The sequence below is a fragment of the Myotis myotis genome, unplaced genomic scaffold (assembly GCF_014108235.1).
Source record: "Myotis myotis isolate mMyoMyo1 unplaced genomic scaffold, mMyoMyo1.p scaffold_m19_p_2, whole genome shotgun sequence".
In the NCBI taxonomy this organism is placed as follows: Eukaryota; Metazoa; Chordata; class Mammalia; order Chiroptera; family Vespertilionidae; genus Myotis; species Myotis myotis.
The window spans coordinates 199,186,246-199,198,463 of NW_023416324.1; the positions used below are offsets into that span (position 1 = coordinate 199,186,246).

General features: G+C 38.2%; 1 long non-coding RNA gene across 1 annotated transcript; it reads right to left on the bottom strand.

The window, feature by feature from the left end:
• Positions 1-3,899: 3,899 nt before the first annotated feature.
• LOC118675327 lies at positions 3,900-11,274 on the bottom strand. The gene is made up of 2 exons (XR_004973870.1): positions 11,053-11,274; positions 3,900-4,079 (listed from the first exon to the last, which is right to left on the bottom strand). It is a non-coding gene; the product is annotated as an uncharacterized LOC118675327 (long non-coding RNA).
• Positions 11,275-12,218: the final 944 nt, after the last annotated feature.

Below are 12,218 nucleotides of genomic sequence, written 5' to 3' on the forward strand. Positions count from 1 at the left end.
AGCTTCTTCCATATGTTATCGATTTTTTCATCTGTTTCTTCTTGCTTCTTGCAGAGGTTGTCGATTTTTTCCTCCATCCGGTTTATGCACTCTAGGACCCTTATTCTGAATTTTTTTTCTGTCATGTTGCATGCCTCTCTATTACTTAGCTGCTTTTCTGGAGAGTCCTCCTTCTCTTTCCTTTGGGGGTTCCTTTGTCTACCCATGTTTGATCTCACTGACATATCTAGACGTTGAGTCGTTCAGTGGTTGCTCCCTTGGTGGCAGTGACTCCTTGGTCTGTGGTTGCTCTTCGGGCGGTTGCGGTAGCAGCTGCTCTTCAGTTGGCAGCAGCTCCTCTGGTGGGTGCTGTTCACAGTTGTGGTGGCTCTTCTGGCTGGTGGGGCGAGGTTTCACGTACAGCTGCTGTTCCTCAGCAGAGGGTGTGGTGCTCAGGAGGTTGCTGTTGCTTGGATCTGCTGCGTTGATTTAAAGGCACCAAATACAACACAACAAGGCACCACGTACCAGGCACTATACACAAATATATTCACGATATTAATAACCCCAAATAAAGGTGATCATCTGAATTAAGAGAATTAGGGGATAAGGAAGAAGGAAGAGAAAAAGATAAAAGAGAAAAAAGAAAAGAAAAGTAGGGACCAAAAAAAGGAGTGCAAAAATGAAATTGGGAAAAAGGAGGGGGGAAAATAAAAGCAAGAAAAGAAAAGAAAAGAAAAGAAAAGAAAAGAAAAGAAAAGAGCGAAAAGAGAGAATGAAGTGGAAGAGGGGAAGAGACTTTTTTATATGAGGAGAATACTCCTATAGAACAGCCATTAATCCCAACAAATTCCAGCAACAGCTCCCTGGAGATGAATGCAAACTAGAAACAACCAATAATATAACGATGAAAATAGAATGGAGAACACTAATCCCAAAATAAAATAAAGAGAAAATAAAATGGCACTTTAAAAAAAAATGGTAAAATGGTAGCAGTAATAATACTGGTTAAAAATAAGAAGGTAGTAATTAAAAGGGTAAAATCAGGTGATGGAAAAAAGAAGAAAAAAAAAGAAGAAAAGAACAAAAAGAAAAAAAAAGAAAAAAAATTGGTTTCTTAGTTAAAAGGTGAAAAAAGAAAAAAAAAATTGCAGTAGTGAAGGTCCTTCGGTTCTTCTATTCTTCAGTGTGGCTCGCCTTAGATCTGCCAGGTATTCAGGAGAGTGTTGAGTTTCCCTGCGATACACTGTTCCTCTGTGTTGTAAACCACAGTCCTTATTTTAAAGCAAGCCGCATTTGTTTCCCAGACTGCCTGATTTTGTGTTTAGCAAAGAGTCAGTTTGTGGGTCAGCCTCTGGGTGGCAGTGTTCTGGGGTTGGCCTCTGAGGCTATAGGGCCTCTCTGTCCAGTGGAAGTTCACTGCCCAGAGCTGGCTGCGTAATAGTTACCAGTGCTGTGTTGTTGCTGGGATTGAAAATCCCTCTATAGGCCAGACCCTGTTAACTCCCAGGGACTGATCAGGTTATTTTAATCCTTAATCTCCTACAGGGTGGAATCTGGGTGTGGCTGTGCTCCTTGCCTGGGGGCTGGGGGGAGGAGTCTCACTCTCCGGAGAGAATGGCTGCCTCAGTCCCGGGCTCAGGGGTGTCTCAGCACTCAATTCTCTGCCACCTCTCCCGGCCCCCCTTCTCTCCTCAGTCTCTCCCCAGATTCCACTCCTCCGCACCCTCTCCCTTTCTTCAGCACAGGTGAGTGTCTGTATCCGAAATGTCCCATGAACAGGATTCAGTGAAAACAAACAAACAAACACCGGCCGTGGAAACGGGGAAGGCTTGGTTTCTGTAAGCTTCTTCTCTTACCGGGACTGCATGGTCTGGTCAGCTCTTCAGGCTGCCCCCTTTAGGCTCAGTCCTCTGTGATCACAGAACCCAGCTCTCAATTCCCCCGGCGGCGCCAGGAATCCCGCGGTTCTCCTTTCCCCTGTCAGGGGCTGTGCCTGTCCCAAGGGATGCAGCTGTCTGCCACGCGGTCTCCCTCTGACTCTCTGGGCTCAGAGGTCTGGCAAACTTTCCTGCCCAAATCCCTGTTTTTTTTACCTTTCCAGGGGAGTTCTGCTCTTCCTGGCTGCAAACCGTCTCACCAGCTGAGCATTTCGCCAATTCGGGGTGGATGTTACTAGTTTCAGCTGCTCACTCCATTTGCTCCGGGACACGACCTGGGACGCGTCTGCCTATACCGCCGCCATCTTCTGTCTCCAGTTTTTAAATTTTTTAAAAAAATTTTAAAATATATTTTTATTGATTTCAGAGAGGAATGAAGAGGAGGAGAGAGGTAGAAACATCAATGATGAGAATCATTGATCTGCTGTCCCATGTACGCCCCCTACTGGGGATCAAGCCTGCAACTTGGGCATGTGCGATTTGCCTTTTTTCCCCTCAACTGTGTCCTAATTTCCGTTTTCTGTTCTAGGATCCCATCCAGGAAACCCCATTAAATTTAATAGTCATGCCTCCTTAGGCTCTCTCTGTGATGACAGTTTCTCAGCCTTTTCTTATTTTAGATGACCTTGACACTTTTGCAGATTATTGGTTAGATATCCTGTACTAGTAGACTCTCCCCACAGTTGGGATTTGTAATACATTTAAATTCCTTTGTCACTTTCTGCGTTTCATTCTGGGATCCCTAAACTGCGAAGTAATTTCATAAAATGTGTATCCATTCTTTGTGCTATAAAATTCTGTAGATTTTAACTTATGCTAAACACCTTATCTTATCATTCAAAATATTTTCGCCTGCCCTAAAATTCCCCCCACAGCCCGCCGTGTTCTACATATTCAATCAGTCCTTCTCTGCCACATACTGAGCCCTTGGCAACCACTGACCTGCTTACCATCACTGTAGTTTCAACTTTTCCAAGGTCTCATGTATTTGTGGAAACGTGCAGTACGTGACCTATTCAGATCGACTTCTTTCATTTAAGGTTCCTCTATGTCTGCTCAAAGGTTGATAGCTCATTTTTGTCATTACTGAATAATAATTCATTATATGATGTTATAAGTTTGTCTAGACACCTATTGAAAGAGCTCTTGTTTGTGCTCAGTGTTTGATGATCGTGTACCATGGCCTTCTGGACATTTGTATATATTTTGTGTGGATGTCAGTTTTCAGCTCACTGAGTACAATTGTTTGATCTATAACTATAGTAAGCTGATGTTTAGCTTTGCACGAAACTGCCAAAATATCTTCAGAAGTGGCCAAACCATTTTGCATTTCCGCCAGCAGTGAATGAGAGTTCCTGTTGCTTTACCTCCTTGCAGCCATTTGGCGTTGTCAGTGTTTGAATTTCTGCCAGTCTTATAAGTGGGCAGTGATATCTCATGCTGTTTTAGTTTGCAATTCCCTAATGATAAATGCTGAGCATCTTTTCATATTTACTTTATGTATAATTTAAAAATAAATGCAATATATTCTCTGCAACTTCACTTTTTTACCTCACAATAGATCTTAGAAAACTTTACTTGTTAGTTGATGTGAATTTTCCTATTTTATATGACTACCAAATATTTCATAGTGTAGATTACCTTATTCTTTGCAATACTTCTGTTTGACTCCTTGATTTATCCATCTGTGAAATATTTCACAGGCTTGTTAAAAGGATTAAATAAGATTATCCAAGTAAAAAGTTTGGAATCAGCACAGAATGCCCAATTATCTACTAGATTCTCTTCCCTTAGTACCAGACTCTGGGTGTTGATAGGAGCAGCAATATAATCCAGGTAAAAACTATGGTACATTTCCCAGCCTTCCTTGCATCTAAAGATAGGCAAGTGACACATTTCTGGTAAATGTGAGGTAAACAAAAAAACTCACTGAGTATGTGTATTCGTTTTCTAGGGCTGCCGTAAAATACCACAGATGGAGTATTTAAACAACAGAAATTTATTTTTCTCACAAGTCTAGAAGCTAGAAGTTTGAGGCCAGGGTGTCAGTAGAAATAATTTCTTCTAAGGACTCTCTCCTGGGCTTGTAGAAGACCACCTTCTTCCTGTTTCTTCACATGGCCTTCCCTCTACATGTGTCTGTGTCCTCATCTGTTCTTCCTGTAAGGGGAAACAAGTCATTAGTTTGGGGTCCACTGTCACGACCTCCTTTGAACTTCATTGCCCTTTAACATTCCCTTTCTCCAAATACAGTCACATTCTGAGATACTGGGAGTTAGGAATTCAACATATGAATTGTGGGGTAACACAATGCAGCGCATAACACTATGGTTTTCAGGAAAGCACCTCAACAAGGGCATAAGTCCTATTCGCATGTTGTATTTTTTGTTCATCTGCCTTGAAAGGGCTGAAGCTGGAACGGCCATTTTCTGACATAGAAGGAAAGGCTAAGAGAATCTCAGTACATTTCCCCCTGATATACTCACACTGCAAAAACACCAACTAACCTTAACCCTGAACATCTTGATATGTATGTCGGGAGGGGGGTGGGGATAGGTGGGGTGGAATGAGTTAGAACTATTTGAAATTTCTGCATATTGTTGAACCAAGTCTATACTGAGATGTAAGTAGTGCTCAATAAAATTTAATTCCCATCCTGTCCCGCTGTGTGGCTCAGTTGGTTGAGAATTGTCTCATGCTCTGAAAGGTCACTGGTTTGATTCCTGGTCAGGTCACATGCCCAGGTTTTGGGCTCCATACCCGGTCATGGCTCAGCAGGAGGCAGCCAATTGATGTTTCTCTCTCCCTCTCCTTTCCTCTCTCTCTAAAATCAATTAAAACAATAAAATAAAATTTAATTCCCAATGATTATAGTTAAAAGTTTTTTTTTTTTAAAAAAGAAGGAACTTAAATATCCATCAATCGAAGTATTGCAAAAAATAAGATAATCTACATTATGAAATATGTGCTAGTCATATAAAATAGAAAAGTTCACATCAACTAACAAGTAAAATTTTTAAGGAAACAAATAGATATTTTCAACATATAAAACAAGTTTATGTAGATCTTATAAAATTTCTCATAGATTTATAGCATACCCACAAACACACACAATATTTATCATGAGAAAAATCAGACTTCTCAGTAAATAAAACTAGACAATGTCACTACCAAAACTAGTGGCGTGACTTGGAGATTTTTGTTTGTTTGTTTGTTAATCCTCACCTGAGAATATTTTTCCATGGATTTTTAGGGAGAGTGGAGGATAGAGGGAGAGGCAGAGAGAAACATCGATGTGAAAGAAACACATTGATTGGTTGCCTCCTGCAAGAACCCGACCAGGGCCTGGGTCTGGGAGGAACCTGCAACCAAAGTACTAGTACAGTACATGCCCTTGACTCTCTATCCACTGAGCCAAACTGGCCAGGGCATGACCTGGAGATTTTATTACTAGAGTTTATACTTACTATTAATTTAAATGTAATTTGTTGACATTTAACTAATAAAATGTCAGGCTGTTTCATATAGTTAAATAAAATGGAGAGTTCTTTCTTTCTTTTTTTTTAGATCATTGGACTAACCTCTTAATATAGACTTGGACTTTGGACTGTGATTCTTCAATGCAAATAGTTCCTCATGACTTTATGATATGATTTAGCCATGGGCAACGTGTTGTGTAAAAGGCTTCACGCCGCATAACAGAAAATAAGCTCTATCAATACAATAGTGTAGTGAAGGGCAGTATGCACAGCCATTTAACTGTCCAGAATACTTTAAAATTATGCATTGGAACCAGAACATATAAAATGTTCTAATGGATTCCAAATGAAGAATAATGACAGAAATTAATTAAAGCTGGAGAAAGAATAAACACCACTTATTCAAAAAGCATGTACTAAGAATCCAAGGAAACAGATAGGTTACACACTCAGGGTATGTTTAATGAGGTTTCAGGAAGGCACTCTACTTACAAATTGGTAGCATGTTTTGGTTATGTTTGCAGAAGGACACTCCACTGTGTGTGTTGTTTTTTTAAGTCTGACTGGAACTCTAATTTTTGCTATGTCAAAGAGACTCTCAAGTGTTTTTAAAAGCATCTTATGAAAAAGATTTCTTTATTTGGCTCTCAATGTAGATCCAATCAACCTGAGTACATTGCATTTCAGGGACACGAAAACGGAAGCCGAGAGCCAGCCTCTATTATTTCAAATCTGCTGCATTTACCAAATATGTTTGACTCATTGACATGTTATTTTGGGCACCAATATTTATCAATATGGAATGGAGCTCCCTGTGTACACATGTTATGTTTGTGCATTATTTTAATTACATGAGAAAAGATTAAAAGAGATGATTTACTCCCACCAAGTTTTCTCATTTCATAAAAGAGCTTTATGGAGGTCATTTCTTTCTCTGTTTCACTAGTATAGCTTTTCTGAAAATATAGATATAGCTTTTCTGAAGAACAATACTATCCATTGTTAAGAGTAATTCAAGCTTGTTGAAAAGAAATTTATTATTTTTACAACCTCACCACACAAAATTTTATATTACTGTTCCACTATTTGCCGATGATCATATAACATTTTAAAGGAGAGAAGAAAATGAACATGAGACTAATAATTTAAAAAATGTTTTAATTAAACTTAGCTTGCTGATTTCTCACCAGAAGAATGAAGAATTTGGGTAAACAAGAGACTCTTAAGGAACTGCTGTTACTTCTTCTTCTGCATTCCCAGAGAATTATCTGTACTCTGCCTTCTAGAACTCATGTACATGACACTAAAATGGTTTGTATACATAGCAGTTTCTCTTAAGACTGCTAGGTCCTCAAAGATAGAGACCATTTATTCCTTTTTATATTTTCAGTATACTCAGCACGTTGAATGAATGAATACCTTTACATATAAATGAGTATAAACATGATTTTGATAAATTTAAAAAAACACACATTTCTAACTATGATCCACAGTAAAAAATACATTTTACACTGAAATGCAAAATACAAATATTTCTTTCTCTAATAAAAATTGACACTTGAAATTTATATAATTTTATATAAGTTTCACCCCAATAAATGTAATTTGATAAAAGAAAAAAAGATTTGCCATTCAATTCTGATCCTTGCTCCATTCACCACTCTCTGATATTTTCCATTGTAATGCCTTTCATTTTTTTCAAAAAATGACTCATCAATTAACTAAATTGATTTTATAAACCATAAGAAACTCTGATTTGTGGGATAAGAAAAAATGTATACGAATCAGTTCCTCTCTAATTTAACTTACATACAATAAGCTACCAGAAAACAGATGTATAGATACTGGCCATTTCATAAAATTTTATGGAAATGCTGACAGTACAGAAAAGACATTTAAGTGTGAATTTCTGGAGTTAGCTTCAGGGAAGTGGTTCAACTCCACTTGAACGTAAGCATTTTAGAACTTAGTTGTATAGAGAGAAGCTGAACATTCGAAGGTGTGGCAGATAAAAATAAGAACAAAAGGAAGAAAAGAGTCAATGACTGTAATACACTCCTCTGTATCCATCATTTATCTATCACCTATCTATTTTTTTAGAAAGATCAATACAGACTCCGCAAGCAATATTTTCCCCTTTGGTGAAAAGGAATATAGACAGGGAACACAAGTAGCCTGCTAAAGTGCCATGAGAAGGAGGTGATAAAGATCAGGCACGTTTGGAAACAGCTGAGGGAAAAAAGGTGCCTGTTGCTTAAGAGGCCTAACGAAATATTGTATTAGCCCTTCGCGTTATGAGCCTGGCAGCAATGACAGAAATAAAAAGATTGGGAGTGATGGTCTATGTTAGTGGGCTGTTTTCCAGGCTTCCCCACATCGAGAATCTCAATATCCATGCTTATCTTTCTAAATTGGAATGTGTAATGGTTATTTTTTATTCTTTTTTTCCCCTTTTATTTAAATTGATTGGGGGTGACACTGATTAACAAAATTATACAGGTTTCAGGTGCATAATTCCACACACATCCTCTGTACACTCTATTGTGTGTTCACCACCCCAAGTCAAGTCTTTGTCCACCATGTAATGGTTATTTTTAGCTGAAGATTTCTAATCTCTTAGACAGTTGGTAGTTTTGTATGTTCACCTCTGGTATGATATGATACCAAGATGCAATTTTTTAGGCCAAGAATGCTTTCTATTTGCATTGCTGGCATTAGGTTAAACTTCAATATCTAGGTGTTCTATTAGCAAACAAACAGATACTTAAAATTAGCTGAACCACATTGCTCTTGACATGGCTTTCCAAATGTCATGATTTATCATTGTTGAGACTCAACATATAATCCTCGGTTCAAAAACCCAAACATAACAGCAACGAAAAAATAAAAAGAACAAAATAATTCCCCCAAAACCAACTACATCATGGAAATATTTATAATTTCATATAAAACTTGACAGAAGTTATTTCTTTTTTTTCACAATAATAAAAGTTTGGCCTTGAGCATGATTAAAAAAAAGAAAATGATTCGGTTTCTATTAGATTTTAAATTTTCATCTCCCACTATTTTCTCCTAGTCCAAATCACTAAACTAAGATGATATGAGTTGCCTCTGATAGATACTTTTGTTAAGAACTAAATCCAATATAGGAATTTAACATAAAGCAATGTTTAATTTTAATTTTTAAACACCCAAGTCAGTTCTCTTTGGGCCTATTAATTGAATGTTGTTTTCAGGACTAGTCTTATTATTTGGGATCCACCCAGCTGAATAAATCAGAAGTTTTAGAAAGAATATCTTTCTATGACTGATTCACTTCAAGACCATGATTTCACGTGAGCTGGAAATATCTATTTTGTTACTGTCTATTTTTTTTTTAGGCCTGAAGAAATATCATGATGAGTCAATAATCAATGCAATAGAGCGAAATGTTCACATTTACAGAAACATTCTGATTCGTTAGAGTGTGTATGGTATCTCATATACCAGAGAGGAAATGCTCATCTTGCAACTTTAAAATATGTGCAGAAGTTTATAGCATTCAACATATAATACCTCCTAATTACAAAACACCTTTCTTGATAGTCTATTCCATATGTTCTCATAGTTACTTTGGTGTTGGTCCAAAGACACATCACTGTTTATGAGGAGAAGTATGACACATAGCAAATTCTTACCAAATCCATTTGAGTTGAAGAAAGGAGATAAAAAACTAAGCTAGCTGAATAGTGTGTCAGTGTGTGAGAAAGGCCTCTACTATTGTGACCTTCTGCAGGACTGTTGGAAAGAAGTATTGCAAACACCAATGCATAGATCTGCAATAGGTTCCCATTGCTGGAATTAATGTTTTAAAATATCCTTATTGAATGTTCTGCTAATAGTCTTTTTTTTTTTTTTTGCCCCCTTCTCCCCCAAGGTCTTAATGGCTCCCAACTTGGATTAGAACCTTCTATGAATGTAAGTGCTAACAATGACAACCTTTAGGAAAAAAACTGTGACATTGTCACGGATGATTAAAAGGTTGCAAGAGAAATTTACTTCCTTCAGGTAAAATAAAACTTGGAATTTTGTAAGCATTATTATTCCAGTATTCCCATTTAGAAATATGATCTTATAGATTAGTAAGAACATCTAAAATATTATTCTTCTCAGATGACAAGTCTTCAACTAATTAATCAGAATCTAGTCCCTTTCTCTGGTAGCTCTCTGTGTAAGTTGAAATGACAGAGAGAAGGTAGTGTTAACTATGACACATTCCAAGACCATATCATCATGACAGTGTTTAATTTCAGATAAGAGTCTGAAAAATGAAGTTGAATCATGACAAGTGAAGTAACTCCAAGGCATTTGAAGACACTACTGCTGATTGCTGAAATGTAATTATTATAAAGAGTCAACAGCGAGTCTGCACTAAAATATGATATAGGTCATCTTTCCTTCTTAGTAATGCAAAAGGAGCATAATCAAAATTAACTTTGCTAAGACTCTTTGAGAAAATATTAAAATGAAGATACAACAACAGTACAAACAAAATAGCAACAGGACAAATCTTTTTTTTTTTTTTAAATATATTTTATTGATTTTTTACAGAGAGGAAGGGAGAGGGATAGAGAGTCAGAAACATCGATGAGCGAGAAACATCAACCAGATGCCTCCTGCACACTCCCTACTGGGGATGTGCCTGCAGCCAAGGTACATGCCCTTGACCGGAATCGAACCTGGGACCCTTGAGTCCGCAGGCCGATGCTCTATCCACTGAGCCAAACCGGTTAGGGCAACAGGACAAATCTTAAGAGGATTTTTCCAAGCCATTTGAAATTTGGGATTGAAACCAATAAAGTTATGCAGAATTGGGGAATCTGGTATTGATAAATCTACATAAGCCAGAGCCCAGTAACACTAACACCCCCTTCCCTTCCCTTCCCTTCCCTTCCCTTCCCTTCCCTTCCCTTCCCTTCCCTTCCCTTCCACTTCCTTCCCCCTCCCTCCCTCCCTCCCTCCCTCCCTCCCTCCCTCCCTCCCTCCTTCCTTCCTTCCTTCAAGTCAAAGGCACATTGAATTACTATAAAATAACAGATATATATAATTATGAAAAATATTGTTATTCTGAAAACAGTGCTATACAAAGAAGTTGAGATATTAAAACCACAGATTGCTTAAAATTTCCCCCACAGGCATTAGTTCTTACGAAAGGGATACACAGCACTACTAAAATTCAACAATACTTCATAATTCTTTAGAAAACAACTTAAATAGTCCCATATTTGCAGATTTCTAATACTCATAATTCATTAGTAAATTTAGAGCATATGATAGATACCCTTGAGCTCTAAAATGCTGTAGTCAATAATAAAATACTATTTTCCATGATTATAAAATTGAAGAATCTCATAATTTTATAAATTCACAGGTGGCACTTTTGACATAGTTACATATGTCAGTTTATTTTTGATAAGTTTTAGCTAATTGACTACATACCTAGTGTTTTAATATTTTTATACTTACTAACATTTTTTCTAGATAATTATTTTTCAGTCAGTCAGTTTGTCCTTTGCACTCCTAACTAGCTCAATACAGCTTCCAACAAAGCTAGGAGACTGTCAGCAGTCAACCCTGATGTGGATTGTGTCAGAAAAAGGACTCAGGCAACACACCTAGAGACACTCAGTTCAGTTTTCCACATCCATAAACATCGGTCTCAGAGCAGACATCATCAAGATAAATAAGAGAATTACAGCAGCCTGAACATGGGGGAATAAATATACCAACCTGTGGCAGAACTATTCTCGTTATGAGGATGATGATGAACAATGATCATATTCAAAAGCTGAATAATTAATGCAAACTATTCAAGACCATTTTTTATATTGCATGCACGGAGAAACTTGGGAAAGAGGGAGGAATCAGAAGCTTGGCAGTTGGGAAAGTCTGAGAGGCAGAATCCTGCCAGAGGCAATGCAGGGTGGGGTCACTTGCAACACTGCTGTCTGGCAACACCCATGCAGAGTGGGTCACAGATTTGTGTCTTTCCCACCAGCCTGTGCTGAATAAGTCTCCCTTCTTCCTTAGAACCATGCTGTTCCCGCTCAATTATGGCAGGAGCAAAGCCCAGAGGCCTAACAGGACAAGCAACTCTTTTTTCTCTTATCCTAGAAAATGTCCCTAGTGTTAGGAACAGAATGTTAAAATGGAACTCTCCTGTATCACCATTACCTACAGGGCTAAAATGTGCAGACTCCGGCTTCATTATTAGTCAGAGGCCAAATATGACAGACACTGGGTGGCCCCTGAAACAAGGCTTTGTTTCTGCATTACGATGAGCATTAGGCCTTCTACCCTTGGCACCATTAAAGTTAGACACATCCTCCTTTAATGTAAAATTGTCCTTTAAAAGTCAGTGTTAGAACCTTTCTGTTTTCTTCCCCATAGACCCTCAGGCCCATTACTTTGACTGACAAGGAGTCTCCCCTTCCCGACTAGACTTCTCTCCTGATTATTTTCTCCTTCAAGGGCTCTGTACCTACCCTTGGTAACACATCTCAGCTAAAACTTTTCATTTACCTTCAAGATTATTTGATTAGCCTTGCTCCCTGGACTTTAAGTTATAACTGATCAGGAACAGTGTTTATATTTTACCAGGCTGTCATATTTAGCATCCTATATAATAAAAGGCTAATATGCAAATTGACCAAATGGGGGAACAACTGGTTGCTATGACATGCACTTACCACCAGGGGTCAGATGCTCAACACAGGAGCTGCCACTCAGCCAGGGAGAGCACCACTCAGCCAGAAGCCCTGAGCTGGGCTCATGGCTGGTG